Source organism: Salvelinus namaycush, chromosome 18 (genome assembly GCF_016432855.1).
Source record: "Salvelinus namaycush isolate Seneca chromosome 18, SaNama_1.0, whole genome shotgun sequence".
Classification (NCBI taxonomy): Eukaryota; Metazoa; Chordata; class Actinopteri; order Salmoniformes; family Salmonidae; genus Salvelinus; species Salvelinus namaycush.
This window is the reverse complement of record NC_052324.1, coordinates 4,076,933-4,097,443: the sequence shown is the minus strand read 5'-3', so window position 1 is coordinate 4,097,443 and position 20,511 is coordinate 4,076,933. Positions and strand designations below refer to the sequence as shown.

General features: G+C 41.4%; 1 protein-coding gene across 2 annotated transcripts in view; it reads right to left on the bottom strand.

Annotated features, from left to right (window-relative positions):
- The window catches only part of LOC120063029 (semaphorin-6A-like), a 92,429-nt gene extending 73,516 nt beyond the window's left edge, over positions 1-18,913 (bottom strand). For both annotated transcript variants that reach the window (XM_039013139.1, XM_039013140.1), the window contains exon 1: positions 18,521-18,913. The gene's annotated coding sequence lies outside the window, so the exon portion shown is untranslated. The remainder of the gene's footprint in view (positions 1-18,520) is intronic.
- Positions 18,914-20,511: the final 1,598 nt, after the last annotated feature.

The window sequence follows — 20,511 nt, the reverse complement described above, 5'->3', positions numbered from 1 at the left end:
GGCTTGTGGAGTCTCCAGGACCCAGCTATCTGGCATTCCCCCCAGAGTGGTGAGGATAGCTGCCATTGGATTCAGGGTGGGCCCCACGGGATTGGCCCCTATGGCATGACCTCAGAGCATTCCCTGCTCCAGTCAGCGTTGCGTTCCTCCCTCTCCCGCCTCCCCCGTCTCCCTGCTTGATTCCAAGTTGGCTTTCTCCTGCCACGATATACAGTAGCCCTGATTAGCCCTGCCAGTGAACCTTTCCAGGATCTGTCCACTAGTGATGATGTCACTGTCACTGCGGTGCCACTGTGGTGGCAATATCTGAGGGCATCTTGTTGTGGAGTCAAATACCTGGGTGTCAAGGCTGGAAAAATAGCACTGACTAACTTGTACAGCATGTCTGAGTAAGCACTCGAAGGCAAAATAACATCATTACGTAATATAAATTGCCAAGAGACATAGAGAAAGCTGCATAATTCATAGACATTACAAGATATCCTCCAAATAAATCAAATACTAGAACATTGAAAACAAACTTTTAAATTAACAGAGAGAGCTGTGCCGGTTATGGATAAAAAGGTCAATTATAAGAATACAACATTCATCTTTAAGAATAACATTATATCATTTTATACAATACATGTCAGATGGCTCCTTCTCCACAAAAAGGGCAGACTCCGGAATCTTCACTGAATTGTGTGGGGAAGGACATTCCCAGTGCCAGCCTTGTAATTACAAGATTCTGAAGCTCAGCCAGCTTTCATACAGGGTAAAGAGGAATAGCACAGTCAATTCCTCTAGTCTGCAGCCCTCACCCTTAAAGATGAGATAAGGAAACGTTAGAAACAACATCCCTCTCGGGGGGGGGGTTTAGCCATTTAGTTGAATTTGCATTTTAACAACCTTTCTGAGTAATTGAAAAAGTGGTGTCAGACCAGCCTTGATCTCTGACATGGTAATTACTTTAAATGTATGCTTGAGTTTCAGTCAGGTCTAGAAACGACAGCTGGCTTTGAGAGTCTGTAATGACCTGCATATGGCTCTGGCTTCTTGTTGAGATATCAAAATGCATTTTGTTGGGCATTTCATCACTGATTATAAGATCCGGTAAAGTTGTCTAATCTTTTCATGGCTGCTGAGTGGGAGTGGGAGGGCTCAGGCTGTTTCATGTGGTTTCCTCCCCCAAAAATGGGCTTCGGTGAAGGGGAAGCAGCATACCCACAGCTTAATTCTAAGCTTTTGATTCCATGCTAGTGTGTGTGTGTGTGTGTGCAAGCGTGCGTGTGTTTGAATATGTGTGCTTTATATGAGTGTGTGTTGGGAAAAGAAAACTAGAGCCCCATCATCCTAGATTAAAAAAAATGTGTTAGCTGCAAGCCTGTTTTTATACCCCCCCCCCTATTTTTTAAAAACTGAAAACCAATGTGAGGAACATATTTGTCAAAGCAAAAAGCTTTTGAAGGCCCTTCTAAGCTTCTATGCTGTAAGAGTAGTACCCTACCACTGTCTTTAATCTCCGTTGTATAAAGATTTTAAAGGTCCTTCTAAGCTTCTATGATGTAAAAGTGGTACCCAACCAGTCTTTACTCTCCGTTGAAGATGGTTGGATCTTTGCAGTCACCCCCAAAACATGGCAGCTGACAAGAATCTGCAGTCTGACCACAATCAGAGACTACTATGATGGCACACCAAATGTGTTTTGATGGATCACGGGAAAAGAGCAAGAATAGGCTTCTGTAGGCTACAGTCCAAGCAAGCTATGTCTTCCGATGGTGCGACTACTGTCGACATCCAAAGATTATGCATCCGATTTGAATAAACGCTTGGAGGTTAAGATGACACCAGTGGTGTGGCCTAATGGCCATACGGATATCACTTATTATTGAAATCTACATTGCCCAATGATGTGAATCACACTACTGCTCTCTCATTTGGCTATTTGTGGTTGTTGTGGATGGCTGTTCACAAATGTATAGGTGTATTTTAACCCAATAATGGTTGAATTGGAGAAGTTGAAGCTGCCTTTCAATCACTGTTTTTGCGACCTGTGGGCAGTAAGCGAAAAATTAGCTCTTCTAAACTCTGTGGTATTGTGCTCCATACTGTCAAAAACAAGTTTAATTTAAGAAGACCCCGAGTGGGGCTTTTATTGCTCATTCTAATTTGTGCTGATTAATTTTAAAAAGTCCATAGGCCTAATGGACACATGCGCAAACTCACACACTTTTGATAGACTTAAACAGCTGCAAATGATCGAGATTTCAAAGTGTCACCGAATCAGTTTTCACATCTAAATAGCACTTTCCCCATAGTGCTCAAAGTATGCCATTCCATGAGAACAGAATGTATTTTTCAACACGAAGCAATCAGTCCTCCATGAAAACAAAATCATAAACAACAGAGTAAATACATCCTTAGTTTTTGGGTTATGCTCAGGTAAAACAATTTGGCTAATCTATATTTCCATATGACTGGAAATCTGACAGACTTTGGTTTTTAATGTAAAGACTAATATTATTATTTTCTGTATTGAAGTAGAAAGCAATGGGTCAGAAGAATCCTACATAACCCATAAAGTCAAATACAACATCCATTTATGGCCAGCTATGTAAACTCTAACATTGATTTATCCTGCAATATATGTTGTTCAAATGGTAATATACATTTTTGTCTTCTTCGAATGCATCTTAAGGGGAAAGTAATTTCAAAGTAACTGAAAGTAATCAGAGTAATCCAAAAAGATAAAGACTGTAAGACTGTAATCCAAAAACTAAAGACTGTAACTGATTACATTTAGAAAGTAACCTACCCAACCCTCTGTATATGTGTGTGTGTGTGTGTGTGTGTGTGTGTGTGTGTGTGTGTGTGTGTGTGTGTGTGTGTGTGTGTGTGTGTGTGTGTGTGTGTGTGTGTGTGTGTGTGTGTGTGTGTGTGTGTGTGGTAAAACGGGTGAGGAGGTATATGTTGCCTAAGTTATCATCACAATCACTTGACTTACTTCAATTATATGGTCTCAGACCGTACGGGTGGAACACTAATCATGGCCAAATGGAAAGGGGGTAAATTATAAATGATCCATGACCTACTCATCGCTCACAATTCACTGATTCATAGTCTTTATGCCTTTAAGATAAAGTATCAAGATTAGGTCATCGGCTTCTTCACACAAAAAAAACACTGACTCCTAAATGGGTGAAAAAGCCTAAGGGACAATAAAATCAGCAGTAGAGAAATTAGCCATTTTCTCATTCAGCATATCCCTTCTTGAATCACATAGCTTTGCAGCCCTTACCCAGCCAGTGTAATGTCTCTGAATGTGTTTTTAGAGGCCAGGTGCGAATTACACAGAATGCATTATCCTCAAAAAACATATAATTCTTCTACCAGCGTAATCAACATGGAGTATGTTAAAGACCCACTAACGTCTATGATTCCATGATTCAGGAGCAATAACGACCTCCCCCTGTATCCTAGCGCAGCTGAAGACATTCAGCGTATAGAATAATCAATACTCTCTCCCAGACTGAAGCACTCTTCTGCTTGGCAGAGCCAACTGGCTTATTGTCCTTGGGTCGGGGGGGGAACAATGTCAGCCCACATGGGGCCTCCTCTTGGTCCCAGTGGAGAAAACAAGCAGGGAGATTCAGGAACACCCATATTTCAATGTTTCAAGTGAGAGGAGCTCTGTAAAGAAACGGCTCACACATGGGTGGCTATGTGGGTCAAGGCTAACTTGTGGAGGCCAACAACTGGCAGGATCTGTTCCCCCAAACCGGTGAGACCCCCTTCGGCTCAGCTCTTCCCAGCACAGCTTTGTATAGGAAATCTGCTTCCCTTTTCCCCCATGTGTGCCTTCTATAATTCCCTCCAGACACCTTTTTGAGAGCCCAGGACAAAAAGGAGCTAGCCGGGACGACCAATTAGCCAACCCCTATGGGGGGACATGGCCAATGAATAGAGGGACCTCCAAACAGTCCATGCATATAACCTCAGTTATGCCTATGAAGCCTTAACTGTTAACAGTGCAGTATAATGCTTCTAGTTTTTGAAATCAGTATACTGTACGTCTGGATACCACAGTTACACGTTGTTATGAAATTCAATACCTTGTTTGTCTCGGTATGTCTCACAAGGTAAACAGCAGTGCATGCTGGCTTTCCAGGTCAGTTGAGGTGGATTTTCCCATCAATCACCAAGTGACACTAACAACAACAGTGCTTAACATCCCGTATCCAAATAAACAAGGCAGCATGCTGGTGACTTAACCTGCAGATGGACAAGATGGACAAGCCACATCAACAGCTTTTATAGCCATTTGACTTCAAACCTTTTCAGAGAAAGAGAAGGTCTTAGTAGGCATTACTCTGTATTCAACCTAGAAGCATATTTGCTGTGTTGCCACATCCATCCTACTGGTATTGTACATTTTAGACATCCTTTAATTACAATGCAGCAACTTCATTTGTAGATTTTCCAAACAGTCCTCCTACAACATCCAAAATAGCTAATCTACTCTCCATCATACTCCAGAGAATTGCTTAAATACACCTGGATATCCACTACAGCAATACCGACAGCACCACAGGCATATCTTTTCATTTATGGTACATCTATCTTGAATAAATTGCTTCTACACAGGCATATGCACAGACACCCACAGCCACATACAAACTGACCCCAGGACTAACCTCGACTCCTTCCCCCAGTTCTTTCACCTCAGGCCATATAATTCAGACTGACCACTGAGTGTCTGGAATGTAGGCCAAATCTGGACATGAGGTCTCCCCACCAGAGCTGGCTTCCCACTGTGGAACTGTCGCTGGTACTAACTCACGCCAATAACATCATCCCAAACTATACCACACTCTAGGCCTGTGTGCACCAATCTGAGGAAAATAAACATCGGCAAAAGTCATGACAAAAACATTCTCCTCTCCCTTTTAAATCTCAGAGAAGAAAAAAAAATTGGTGAAAAAGAATTATCTTCACGGTGAGTGACGCACATACGGTTTTGTTATTCATAATCAACCGTGCTCAGGCAGGCTATTTAATGCACCACTGGTCAGTCAGTGAGAATTTTATCCTTCTTTTAGTCAACACGCCAGAGAAATACCGACCTGAATTTTGCAACAATATAAGCCAGAGGAGTTATGCAGATTCAGAGTGCCTAAAATTCAACATGATCTTCTCATGTGGAGGTTAGCGAGTTCTTGAGTGAAAAAGTTGACAGGGCTATGTGAAGTTAAGGGCAGGGGTGAAAGTAAGGTGGTATGGTCCGGTACGGCGTCCCGGCAAAATAAATAGTGGGATAATGCCGGTAAAACGTGAGCCTATCATAATTAATACAACATGCCCAATAAACTATAGGCTATTAGACCGTTATTTAACATTTCTGTATGTCAGCCACATGAAACATTTGCGAATTGACTGGAAACCGAGTGGTATACTCTCCAGATTGCATTGTGGTTTGAGAAAAACACTTACATTTTGTCAAGGCAGAGATGAGTGGCCGAGATGCTCACGGACAAGGCGGAGATGACAAGACCGAAATCGAGGCATGAGTGGACAACAGTGCATGCATCAACTCAGGCTACAAGTGTAAGCCTAATGACAATCACATTGTCATTACAATACACGTTGGTGTTTGTTAACAGTTGTCTCTTTCCTTTCATCAAAAAGCGGGTGCACAGTGCACTGTTGTGGTTTGGATGGTGAAATGATTTTGTGAGTGGACGGGTAGCCTACAGGAGCGCCTTTGTTAAGTGATTGTTTGACAATCAGATGAAAACATCATGACTGGTTGTGTTTATGCCACATTAAAAGGCGTAGGCGGCACGTCCATAAGGCTAGGGGAAGCTAAGCTTTCCCTAAAGTAATTTGAACTAAATTGCCAAAATGATATATCCTAATTAGCTTACTCCCGTCTATACATAAATAAATACAATTATTCAAAATAGGCTACTACATCAGAAAGCATGATTTGGCCACAGAGGATCATTAGCTTCTTAAAAAGAAAGCTGTGGATTGTTTTAAAATCGCATAGCCTACTGTCGGAAGTGCCCGCAATTTGGGCAGCGCGCGCTGCAAATACCAGATAGATGATTGTTGAGTTGCGACTGTCAGTGAAAAGCAGAGAGACCCAGCCAGGCATATCGCAATATTTAAAAATACAATTGGGAAAAAACTGTTTGGTAAGCAAATGGCTATTGCTTTAAAGAGATAACAATGAAAAGACTCCAATCTTAATTGAGCAAACAGTAGCCTATCTTATTGGCACCAGCGGAGAACATTGGCCATATCCCGATGAGTGTGCATATGCAGACATTATTATTGGGTCAGTGCCACTTTTGTTTGTTTTTGGATAATAATTTCCTCCTCCAGACGATAGACGTTGTATTTTATTTGTGTGTCCCCTTTTCGAAGACCAATTATATGGACAACATCGTTTTTATTGATCTGTTTGTCAGTATCGGCAGAGTAGGCTACCGTGTACGTTTTGTAGTATAAAAATAAATGTGTGCGCAAACTTGGGTATCCAGTACCGGTAAGAAATTAAATCTACTTTCACCCCTGGTTAAGGGTGTAATTTAAAAGTTTTTCCCATGATGTACTTTCATATTGACCTGTAATATGAAGGTGAAACCACCACTTTGTCGATCCCCACAGTCAGAGCATGGGAAGTTCAGGGTGCCTTAAAAACGAAGTACGAGATCTTAAGCACAACAAATGTGTAACATACAGTATTGTACGAATTGGATTCATAACATATTAATCAAATTGGCCCAAAAATTTACATTTGCAGGACGTAACATATCATACGAAATGGATGACATCGTTCACAATTGAATGACGTAGTACACAAAAAACGGGGACCAGTTTTGGTTCGTGAGCACCAATTCCAAAACTACTGGTTGAAATGAAACAAAAGTTCCAGAGCATCACTTTAAAATAGCTACAGAGATTGGGTGCCACTAAGCCAAATAAAGGAAAAGCTTTCTATTCAGCAAGGTCTGGGAAGGTCTCGCTGGTCGCCAGCTTTGATTACAGGCCACCTCCAGGTTGAGACAGATGGAAAGAGGACTGCCAGCCTTCCTGTGGCCTTGCACCTCGCCTTTTAACTTGGTCTCTGCAGCCAAGATAGCTTTAATCTGGCATAGACATACAACGACATTAACCACATCCACTTAGGACTTGGTGTCATAAACAAAACCTACCGGGGTCAATCAGTGTTCTTGGTTCCAGGAAAATATGACTTAATAACAATGATTCGAAAATCTCACATAAACAGTTGATGTCTCACTGGATGAAGCACACAGACAAACATTTGTAACTGGCAACAAAAAAACGAATTCAGACCCCGTCATTGTAATGGCTACTGTATACAGTAAATAGGAAATCAACAGAAATGTCATTATAATGATGATAATTCTTGACAATGTCCTCATTAAAAGAGGGAAGTTCAGTGCATCCGTCTATTGTTCTGTGTTTACCAATAAAACAATGGGTTTTATACGAACTAGAAATGCCAGTGAAGCGTGTTGGCTGTGTTATAAGGAAGGCTCCTCTTCCTTTCACCTTTCTACCCTTCAATCTCTATGGAGGGCCAATTAAGCCACCTAAACAGTACATTAAGGAGCATACAATGAACGACTACTTTCATTAAAACAACTCCATTTGAAAAGTTCAGAAATTATTACCATATGAAAACTGTGGAATAATTTATAACCTTGACAGATCTCCACTGGGACAAAACTGTCTGTACTCAAGCACTGTTATTTGAAGTGTACAATGAGCGCTTGTGTGCCCTGCTGCTGTATGCACAGGATGCAAGCACCGTTGCTTCACAGGGGGCACACACACACACACACACACACACACACACACACACACACACACACACACACACACACACACACACACACACACACACACACACACAATGAACTACCTACCATACTGTGCACTGGGAGGCCAGGCAAAATCATGGAGATCTCTTTACGTAACGATGCCATTCCTTATCCACACTTGAGAATGTAAAGGTGAATGTAATATCACCACCTTGTTCTGATTCTCTATCATATCAGTCCTCTGACACAATAATCCACCACATCCAACAGCATCCATATCGTGAACACAGGAAATATCATGTTGTTGACCCTATACACAACATGGGCCTATTTGTCTTATCTATTCATTTGATCTGTTTTGGGGAGGGGGAAGTTTGGTGAATAGGTTATTATGATCAACTTCTAGTTTACATTCTCACCTATGGGGTGGGTGGAAACATAATCTGAAATGGAGAACTTTAATCAGTTGTAGTTCCATTGACAGAATACATGTTCATCATATCACATGTAGGATACACCATTTCATATACCGCATACATGTGATAGTCAAACATGGCACCGATTGAGGAGTTCTAGCAGACATCTGACCCCAACAATACCAAGGAAACCTAATCAGTCTGTCTTCCACGGGATCAGCCACTCATCTGACCACTAGGATATCTGACCCACAGTACATTTCCAACAGATACTTTATACGCCATGCCCTGCCCATTAGATACCAGAGTGGCTAACATACCCAGACCATGCCATAACCCACCCAAAGGGCACTTAAGCAAAACAGCAACAACAACTGTTTTATAACTGGGTTTGTCATCTTGAGTTTCAACCGTCACAATGCCATAAAAGGCTTATGTTATCATTAGCATTCTCTGGTATCTAGTCAAACATCAGGGCCCAACTCTAGAGACTGAGGATGGGGTTCTATATCCATGTTATCCAATACGAAGACACACGTACAGTATATCTATTCCCCGGGCAGTTTGCGATTGTTTTCAAGTAAAATGTAACTCCACCTTAATTATTCTATGTTAGGCCCTTTTTTCTCTACTCATGCCTTCTGAATAATAACCTCCTCTTGGGCCGATTTTGATCTTTATTGGCAACTAGGGCAAGGCCGTTCTTATGACCAACCCACATGACGATGACAAAACACATTGGCCCATTTGAACAACACGAGTTCTTTGTCAAAGCTTTTGGCTCTGGGGGAGCGAGGAGGCAGTCGTTTGAGAGTACAGGACAAACAGGAGTACTAATGCTCTCATTGATTAGTATCTCTGCGTCCGCGCAATAACCTCCAAGATGTAATACAATGCGTCCAGCTGAATAAATAATCATTACTAATGGCTATAAAAAGCACCCAAGATTCTGCTAACATTCTATTGGCTAAAGTCAATATTCCTCCAACCGCAACCTCTCTTCAATTTCAATATGGTGGCGTGAAGAATTAGGAACTAAAACTGTGTGGGGAATTGTACGGTGGGGAAAGAATAGAGCCACGCTCCATTCATACTTCCATTCAGGAAATATTTTAGAGTGATGCAGCTGTAGTATTTACTCTATCAATTAGTCCAGCATTATAGCCGTGGAAATTACCGTGATGCAGTAATAACTGTCGACATTGCCTTAAGGGAAAGCAATGAGCACTTTGGATAGAAAAATCACGCCTTATTACTACAGTCATGGTGGAGCTGAGAACTATGGGGTCCTTGGGTAATTAATCTGGTTGTCTGTTACTCTGGAACAATCACAGCCCTCCCTAAGAGATACTGTAGTTGGCACTACCACGAGTCCTGATTTTCCTGAGGTAGTTCTTGAGCAGATGATTTTTAGAAATATCTGTTGAAATCAGTAACTCAATTGATCTCCGCTTTCATGGAATGACATGAAGTGACTCTTACACCAATCATTGGCTAATTACTTCTATAGTCATTCTTGCACAAACAATATTTTGAAACTGAAACCCTGATTCAACAACATAACCTTTTCTACAGCGTCCATTATCTTTGACCATTCATTTGCCAGTGACTCAACCACAGTCAGGAGCAGCCAGCCTGTATAACACAAGGCCACATTAAGCCATTCACCTGTTAGTGTGAGAATTGAGTGATTACACAACGGCGCCACCATTTAACAGCAATGACCCATCTTATCTACCGAGGCCACATTACATGGTGTTTGCTTTAGATAGTGTCTACATACACCATCATGCAGGGGAATTTAGTTAGCTGGCTAGCTGGCCCTGGGACATAGGCCCAGTATGGATGCAGGCAGGCAGGCTGCACCTCAATGGGCCTACAGAGGGAAAGAAATCCACACAGCATCACCCTGAGAGGAGTGGAGATCAAAGTCAGGTAGAAAGAAATACTGTTCCAGAAACAACAGCACCAGAGGATCCTTCTCTTATGTAGGTCAGATGATGAACAGGAGCTGTGCTGAGCTGCCTGTAGATTGTCTCCTTCCTTCCTCTCTGGTTACCTTGCATTAGCTCACGTGCACTAACCGACTGACAGGGGAGCCAACCGAAACGTAAGAGGGGGTGACTAATGAATTGCTGATGGTCATTTTTCATAATTAACTACCTACTTAAAATGGACAGTCGTTGAGGAACCTGTTTGAACTCATAAAATGGCATGCAGAAGAAAACAAATGGGAGAATGCTCTAAAAGATTCTCAGACTGTTTGTGAAGCATGAGTCTTGTCCTGGAAGCAGAACTGAGTGATTTATCCTTAGGCCAACTGCAATGTCAAAATTGGCTATATTGTAAAAATTCATGACAATAAAAATGTGCTTTATGGTCTTTATTTAAAGTTAGGGTTAGGCATTAGGGTTAGCAGTGTGGTTAAGTTTAGGGTTCAGGTTAGGTTCAAATCAGATTTTATGACTTTGTGGCTGTGCCAGCTAGTGACCATTCTGCAGAGCTGCCTCCAGAACAAGATTCACGAAAGACCTGCATTTGTGAAGTCAAACCATATTCTCAGCGACTGCTACACCTGAGGATAGGGCCATGCATCTTAATACGGTCTCCAAACACAATTAAATAAGCAAGCGTTCAATGATCTTAGCAGCATAATCAATAAAGAGCCGAGTTGATGGTTGTACACAGGATGTAAACAAGTGACGTTGATCTAAATACTACCATTTAAACACATCAAATGGCTAGTGCATCCAGAGCGTTCACATTCATCTGAAATGCATAGTAAAAGTATGGTAGTCGTCAACAGTGTTGGGAATGCTGTTTGTGCATTTCTCAATAAAATGTAGAGCTCAATCACAACAACATGCCTCATAATAACAGCATATTCCTCCGCCTGCACACACTAACCTTGTGCTGCTTGCTTAATAAGATGAGGATTTAGATAATGAACACATCACTATGCATGGAACAATGCAGCATCCGCTGCCATACATTTAATCAGGGTTGAGTGAAATGTGAGCAAGGGGGACATTGTGTGGCCTCTATGAGAGTGAGGATAAGTGTTCCCAGCCCACCGGTCCACCTGAGCTGATGGATAGGCAGGAGTGCTGAAACACTGGGGGCCTTGTGGTCGTGTGCGTCTCCTACCAGCCACACGACCACGCCACATGACTGCAATTTGTTCATTAGGTATGTCATAAATGTACACACAGAGGTATTATTGTTCACTTTCTTGTCCTGATTGGATTCAGAAATGGAAAAAGACTCTCAGGGTTTTTATTTGTAGCCAGCAACTGTGACTGAGCCTTCTTTCTTGTATGTCTGTAGTAACATCCTTTACTTAGAGCTAATGAAAAATCTATGTAAATTTGATTTATCTTTAAATAAACTAACATGTAAAAGCCATCAATTGATGAGATTGCTTTCATATAGGTAAAATAAGTAATGTGGAAATGCTGTACCTCATAAAGCAATATTGCACATAATCTGTCATAGTCTGAAAGGTTACATGACTTGGGAGGGCATTACAAATGACATTTGCTCTATTAAATAACACTTACTAACCACGGGTGTACTTTGATAAAAGCTTTCGAGATAGACCTTGCCTCAGAGCAGCATCCCTCACATAGCACTTTACACAGTGCATTTCTCCACATAAATAACAGACTGACAATAATCCACAAGCCCTGCCCTCTCGCCAGTCACCTGCACCTAAAAAAAATTATGTCACTGAGTCTACAATCATATCACTTTAAAGCCATAAAACGTCTGCATGGGTAAATTGAGCAAACAGGCCAATTCTCCATTGTAAACCCATGGTAGGAGTCCCTCCAGAAAGGTCACCCAGATGAGAGAATTGCAGTGTCTAAATCACCCAGGCTTGGATTACATCCCAATGGCACTAACAATTACAAGGTTCTTTCTTCTTAATGTGGCCCACATGAAAGGCCAAGAAGAAAGTCCCCATGATTAGAGGGCTCTGCCCACGAAGCTCCCCTGAAAATACCACAGGCAAAGTTGAATATGATACAGCAACAATATGGCGACGTTAAACCATTACAAGAGTAAACAGAGATGACAGACTCATGTGGGAGGTACAACACGGCCAAGAAAGACCATCTTAGAGGAATGAAAAACAAATGCTCAACACACTACTAGCCTCAACATACTGACATCTTTCTTTTTGGTGAGTGACGCCATCTTCTACAAATTCTCTACGGGTTGTCTTCTTAAACCAGACAACAAAAGGAATCTCTCTAAACACATTCTGTGTAATAATGGAGGCCAATTCTATCTCTTGAGATCACCCATTGCAAACCCAGGAGGACAATAAGACCCATATTGTCTCCAGTAAACATACAGTAGCGTCAGCCTCTTCAGTGAAAGACACATGATTCCAGGGATGAGGCCTACTGTGAAAGCCTCCTTACATTTTCTTCCTCCTTCTATAGAGGGAGCGCACCGCTGTGAGATGAAAGTGGAAACCATTTTGCCTTTTCAAGCAGACACCCATGGAGAGTGCTGATCCGAGTGCTGCCCTGCAATCTCTCCTGGCCTTCTCTGGGCACCCCAACACCGTATCAGGCCCTGAAACTATGGCAACGGAATAAGAGAGCAGCCTCAATGATTAATAGATGAGAAATGCAGTGCCAATCGCGATGGGCCTAGGGAGGGGGATAGATGCACGCTCCTCTCTGTGATACACTGCCACACACCGAGGCACAGAAGGTGGAAGGAGGGCCAGCAAAGCACGCAACAAGCACCCCCCCAACACAGTGTCATGGAACTCTCCCAGGACAAGCTGCTGTAGAGCATCCATGTAGTCCTATGCAAGCATCGATGCATACCTCATGAGCACCCAATGAGCTAAACACAACCGGAAGCCACAGTTGTTCATAATGAGTGTTCACAGCAAGCGCCATTTGTGACTCATGGTCACTCACCTGTATAAGTACAGTACACATTTAACTATTTACAGTTTAAGTCGGAAGTTTACATACACTTAGATTTGAGTCATTAAAAGTTGTTTTTCCAACCACACCACACATTTCTTGTTAACAATCTATAGTTTTGGCAAGTCAGTTAGGAAATCTACTTTGTGCATGACACAAGTAATTTTTCCAACAATTGTTTACAGACAGATTATTTCACTTATAATTCACTGTATCACAATTCCAGTGGGGCAGAAGTTCACATACAGAAGTTGACTGTGCCTTTAAACAGCTTGTAAAATTCCAGAAAATTATGTCATGGCTTTAGAAGCTTCTGATAGGCTAATTGACATCCTCTGAGTCAATTGGAGGTGTACCTGTGAATGTATTTCAAGGCCTACCTTCAAACTCAGTGCCTCTTTGCTTGACATCATGGGAAAATCAAAAGAAATCAGCCAAGACCTCAGAAAAAAAATTGTAGACAGCCACAAGTCTGGTTCATCCTTGGGAGCAATTTCCAAATGTCTGAAGGTACCACGTTCATCTGTACAAACAATAGTACGCAAGTATAAACACCATGGGAACACGCAGCCATCATACCGCTCAGGAAGGATACACTTTCTGTCTCCTAGAGATGAACGTACTTTGGTGCGAAAAGTGCAAATCAGTCCCAGAACAACAGCAAAGGACGTTATGAAGATGCTGGAGGAAACAGGTACAAACGTATCTATATCCACAGTAAAACGAGTCCTATATCGACATAACCTGAAAGGCTGCTCAAGGAAGAAACCACTGCTCCAAAACCGCCATAAAAAAGCCAGGCTACAGTTTGCAACTGCACATGGGGACAAAGTTCATACTTTTTGGAGAAATGTCCTCTGGTCTGATGAAACAATAGAACTGTTTGGCCATAATGACCCTCGTTATGTTTGGAGGAAAAAGGGGGAGGCTTGCAAGCCGAAGAACACCATCCCAACCATGAAGCACAGGGGTGGTAGCATCATGTTGTGGGGGTGCTTTGCTGCAGGAGGGACTGGTGCACTTCACAAAATAGATGTCATCATGAGGAAGGGAAATTATGTGTGGATATATTGAAGCAACATCTCAAGACATCAGTCAGGAAGTTAAAGCTTGGTCACAAATGGGTTTTCCAAATGGACAATGACCCCAAGCATACTTCCAAAGTTGTGGCAAAATGGCTTAAGGACAACAAAGTCAATTGGAGTGGCCATCACAAAGCCCTGACCTCAATCCCATAGAAAATTTGTGGGTAGAACTGAAAAAGCGTGTGTGAGCAAGGAGGCCTACAAACCTGCCTCAGTTACACCAGCTCTGTGAAGAGGAATGGGCCAAAATTCACCCAACTTATTGTGGAAAGATTGTAGAAGGCTACCCGAAACGTTTGACCCAAGTTAAACAATTTAAAGACAATGCTACCAAATACTAATTGAGTGTATGTAAACTTCTGACCCACTGGGACTGTGATGAAAGAAATAAAAGCTGAAATAAATCATTCTCTCTACTATTATTCTGACATTTCACAATCCAAAAATAAAGTGGTGATCCTAACTGACCAAAGACAGGGAATTTTTTACAATGATTAAATGTCAGGAATTGTGAAAAACTGAGTTTAAATGTATTTGGTAAGGTGTATGTTAACTTCCGACTTCAACTGTACATACTATAAAACGGTGTTGTCTGGCATCAGATTAGGTGCCTTATCAACACTTGTCTATCTGCGAACACATATCCCAGAGAAGTGGATCATCTCTGATAACTTCTATGAAACACAGGCAGGTCGGCTACATCAACTCTCCTCCTAGGATTGCCAATCACAATTTAATTGTGTTCATTTCTATAAGCAAAGTATAGCTTAAGAGCAACGGTGAGCATGTCAAAAGACACTCTACCAATTCAGCCATTGGCTTAAGAGGTTCTGTCAAAAATCAGCTCCATATTGTACATCCTTGGCTATTCTGACACTAAAAAGGAGCTCCATTATGTTAATTTAACAAGTCTAAGGGAAGGGAATTTTACAAGGCCTATTAATTCAAGAAAGAGAAGCAGTGCATTAAGATTCTAGGGGGGGGGGGTGGGGGGGGGGTAATGCCAGGTGAGAAACAGACGCTACAGTAGGTTACAATTGAACAAAGTATTACACTTGAAATTAGGTATACAGAACAGGATGAACCATATCCCACAACCAAATACAAACTGTGCTTTGGATTTCACTGAACATATTATTGTCAGAGCAATGGTCAAGTGTTTGATACTATGGGATGGGTTCTGCTATTTCACCTTTGAGTGGAGCTTTCCCACTAAATATGATGCCAATGTCATGTTATTTGCAATATGGGGAATAATGTGTGGAGAAAAAAAAAACTTTCTCTGAATGTCATGCAGCTTCTGAACACCAGCATGCTATTTGTTTCATCTGAGCTTGACACCATTCTATTGTGGGGGTGGATGGAGGATGCAAGGTGTTTAACATTTTATATCAGTAGGAGGCACACAGAGAGCTGCTCATGGAAATAGACACACAAAAAAAAATGCATTTTCCATTTGGCAAGAAGGTGAAAGTTGCTACAGTGAAAGACGGTTCATGTCACATTGAAACTTAGCCTATATCCTGCCACTGGGCCCCAGAGTGGCACAGTGATCTAAGGCGCTGCATCTCCGTGCAAGAGGTGTCACTACGGTCCCTGGTTTGAATCCAGACTGAATCACGTCCGGCTGTCATTGTGCGCTGCCCTATGGCCCAGCATCTTCCGGGATAGGCCGTCATTGTAAATAAGATTTTGTTCTTAACTGACTTGCCTAGTTAAATATGGGCTACATGAGATATAATTTCCCCAAAGGATTATGGTATTAAAATGTATTTTATTTTGCTATCAGTGGACTACTATGGTAGCCCATCAAAAATGCGATGAAAGCTGAATTTTAAATGATTCAAGTATAAAGAGAACTGCAATAAAAATAATAAATCAATAAAGGTTTAATCATAAATAAATCACATGTTGATGAGTGTGAGGAATTTAATGATGCTCTCATACACGAATTGTTTAAACAACAAAATATACACTGGATGCACATTAATAAAACATACATTCATAAAAGATGCAGAAATACACAAATCTATTGGACCTACAGTATTGTCGCTAAATTAGAACACAATGATTAACAAGGCCTCGCTTTGGGTAATTGAGTTCAATTCATTACACATCGGCATGCCATTGATCAATTATTCAAGACCAAGCAAGTCTATCTATCCTTGACTGACAAATGTAAATACCAACCCACACCCCTGCACAGCGGATCCAAGCACACAAGTGTGACAAATCCACATCAGTCACACACAATGCCAACCTCATTGCTATTGTTGGGAAGCTGCAGATCAAATGTTTCACAGAGCATAGCTCCGAATAGAGGCACCACAATGCATGCTGGTGTTTTGGTTTTCTCCTCTTGTCTGCTTGAAGAGAAAAACAATGCTTTCTCCAAAGGTAGTCAGTCACCCAGTGGCGGACACACATGTACACATACATCAATGGCAGGATGATCTGCTTTCAGAGTATGTCTTGTGAACAATGTATCGTGGCAGGTGTTTCAAAATGGCTCCAGGACTATTGCCCATCACTGTAAGAATATTGTAGTGTATATCTCACAGAGATACCTATAGTACATATCCTCTACAGTATCTCATCTCAACTTTACTGTTACACCATATATCCATGCAGTAGTGCCGAGAATGGGAATGCATCAAATATTTTTTCCAATGATTTCATGAAATAATGGATCACAGACTATTCTTTTTCCTATCAATGTTTTTACAAGACCATCCCATCTTATAAATAATTCCCCCAAAATATCACATATTACTGTTGCAATAACAGACGACGTGAATAAATATATTTTGCTCACAGCCATTTAGCACTATTCCTAATTTTGTTGTTATAAACACACAGGAAATGGGAGGTTTCAACATATTGAGAAACATCCCTTATCCTTAACTAGATTCCCATTGTAAATACAACAACCCCAGACATATTCAAACTGGCTGAGAGAGCTGAGGTGTTAGCAGCCCTGCGTGTTGCATGGGGCCTCCCTGCCCACCTAATAAAAAATAAGGGGTAAACTCAGCATCCAGTATATATGGCTGCTCACACCAGCTGTATCTCTTTCTAAAGGAAATACATTACATACATGTAACACATATTTGATGCCCAATGGAGGAATTACAACAGTGACCATCCCTGAAATGGCCCTTAAAGCCTGTAGTCACTAAACACACCCTGTGTGGACAACGCTTCGCTCCTAATCTCTATCTCTGTGTGTGGGTGGGTGTGTGAGAGAGAGAGAGAGAGAGAGAGAGAGAGAGAGAGAGAGAGAGAGAGAGAGAGAGAGAGAGAGAGAGAGAGAGAGAGAGAGAGACGGAGAAAGGCAGACGGAGAAAGGCAGAGAGAGACGGAGAGACAAGTGGTGTAACTGAAACCATCTACAGTACATCAGTTGAAGAAATGTCAGTCTGAAATCAGTTGGACCCAATTGTGGTTAAATAAAAGTGAAAATACATTTATGAAATAGCTACTCTATATTTAATTCCACATCAATAAATAATGTATGATGTGTTGAAGAATGATAAAGGCCAATACATTGAAATAACCTGCTGCGATAAAATACATTGTTTTCCACTGGAAAAGAAACAGGTGATATTCGTTTAGCCAACACTGACAATCCAAATGCCCGTCTGTCTTCTCACACATGACAATTGTATCTCATTGCGCAGCCATGGAGGGCCCAACAACGAAGGAGAGCTCAGATGATTTAAGTAGACTATAATGTTGAGTCCTGCTAGCCTAAGTTCACAGCACAGTAAAAGCAAGGGAGAGTTTGTCTCCATAAATGACAGGCGTTGAAATTATAAACGATTTCACAACCTGGGGAAAATTGTCGGAGAGTTGTCTATAATAATCTATCATTTCTGAAGGTTTACAAGCACGTCGAAATTCTTTAAAATTATATTGAATGGACCCGTGACAGCTTGGCTAATAGGCTACGTGTAAATGCTTATTTACGCACAAACATTCTATATATAAATTGCCAAAATACCTAATATCTTTACGAGATAATCCTACGCTTTCCCAATGAATGGTTATTGATTAACTGCAACAGACAGATATTTCATAAAGTTACTGAAGTGACGTAGACTACCTTGTTATACGCGCGTTGTGCGCTTGTAATAGCCTACAGTGATTTGGAAAACATTAGGCTATAGTTTATAGGCTCTACGGAAATAAGCTACTATTATGCACATACAAGGTTAAAAATCAAAATACAATACCTTCAGCTCATGAATGGATATGCCTTGGGGTAAATGTGTTGCTCTTCCTTTAATCCATTAAAACGAATGCTCAAAAGGCAGTTCAGACAGTGCTCATTTCGAGAGAGAGAAAAAACTATGCGAACGCTACTTTTCTAAACCTCTTGGTGCTTTTTTGTTACATGCCGCTCTTGTAGGCTACGCACCTCTTCAAATCGGAATATCCATCGGAAATACACTTGAAACCCAGCGGTTTTAAAAACTCATTTGAGAAAACTGAGCAGGACCAACCTGGCGTTCAAGAATTAACAATGGAGCGTTCCGAACCATTCGTGGCAACCGAACTCAGTCCCCCTAACAAAAGCTGCTGGTCATCCTATTTGGAGATGAAGCCTTCTTACTAGTGCACAGCGATCCCAGCTGTCACCCGCTACACACAGGGAGGAGCTATAAAGCCCTAGACCGGAGCGTGCTGGTGGAATAGGATCTTTTGTTTCATGGGTGCCTCTTATGACGACTGTATTTTTAGATGTACACTGTTATTCCATGAAAAGACATTGACATAATGCAAAAATCGAATCATTATAGCCTAAATGACAAAATATAATAATTATGTACAGACTATTATTCGTTTAAGAGAAATAACAACAAACGATGTATTACATTTATATAGGCAATGGAAACGTGAAGCACAAGCCTATCTGGCTTGCACGGAAACTGTCAGAAACAATATTGTTGTGACAATGATGATGCCCACAGTTACGCATTGTACCCCCATTGCTTTGAGAGTTCCGTGCCGGGCCAATGCGAAACGGAATGCAACCATGTTCAAAGCCTCTCTTGTCTTTATCTAGTCCGGTGGTCCGGTCCTCTCCTGGCACTGCACAGGGTTTATATGCTGTTATTTCATAAAGCAAACACTCCCAATCTGAGCATGAGCCATTATGAATCCTTGGCCTTCTAGAGTGTAAGCACCTTGTAACAGATGGTAAGACTGATTTCAATGCGTCTTGCCTCAATCTAGAGATTAACATGTTTTTGTTTTTCGTGTAGTAGACATAAAAACAAAAGTAGCTGCAACTTCAGAGGGATTTGCTGTTATTCTGATAATTGTATTTACGTATTTTTATTGAACCTTTACTTAAACTTCTTGCCACTATAGGGGGTGCTGTTTCGCATTAGCATAATTTGCTCTACAGATTAAACTGCCTAGTACTCAATTCTTGCTCGTACAATATGCATATTATTGTTATTATTGGATAGAAAACACTCTCTAGTTTCTATAGCCGTTTGAATTATGTCTCTGAGTCAAACAGAACTCATTCTACAGCACTTTTCCTGACATGGAGTGAGATTTCAGAAATCTTGGCCTCTGGTCCCGGGTCAGTTTTAAAGTCCCTGTAAATCCTATGAGGATACAAACACTGCCCACGCCTTCCTCTAGATGTCAGTAAGTGGTGACAATTTGAATGGAGTTGATTGCGCAATCAGGGCCTGTATAAAAGGCCAAAGACCGGATGTACCGTTCTTTTGCTCCCTGCGCCTGACGCACGATGGACGTCGGACCTGCTCTCTTTCCAAGCTGTTGTTTAGCCAGTAATATATCGCCGGTCATGTTTTTACTCGTTATAGGTGTTAAAAACATCATAAGGTAGTTAATTTAAACCGTTTTATAGCAATTTATATCCGTTTAGTGCGATTTTGAGGCATTTCTATGTGATGCACTTTGAAGCGCCGGGCACGTTTCGGGGTCCCGGTCGAACGTTAGTGGGCATTTCGACGGACAAGAGGACATCTTTCGACCAAAAGAAGATTAGACCCAAGAAAGGATACATTGCCCAAGATTCTGATGGAAGATCACCTCATAGTAAGAAATATTTAAGATGATAAATCGTTGTTCTGTCGAAAAATGTTAAACGCATATTCCGCCATTTTTTTTGGTATAGCTTCGCTTGGCGAACCCTGTATTGCACAGTAAGGATAATTTTAGAAATGTAATTCAGCGATTGCAT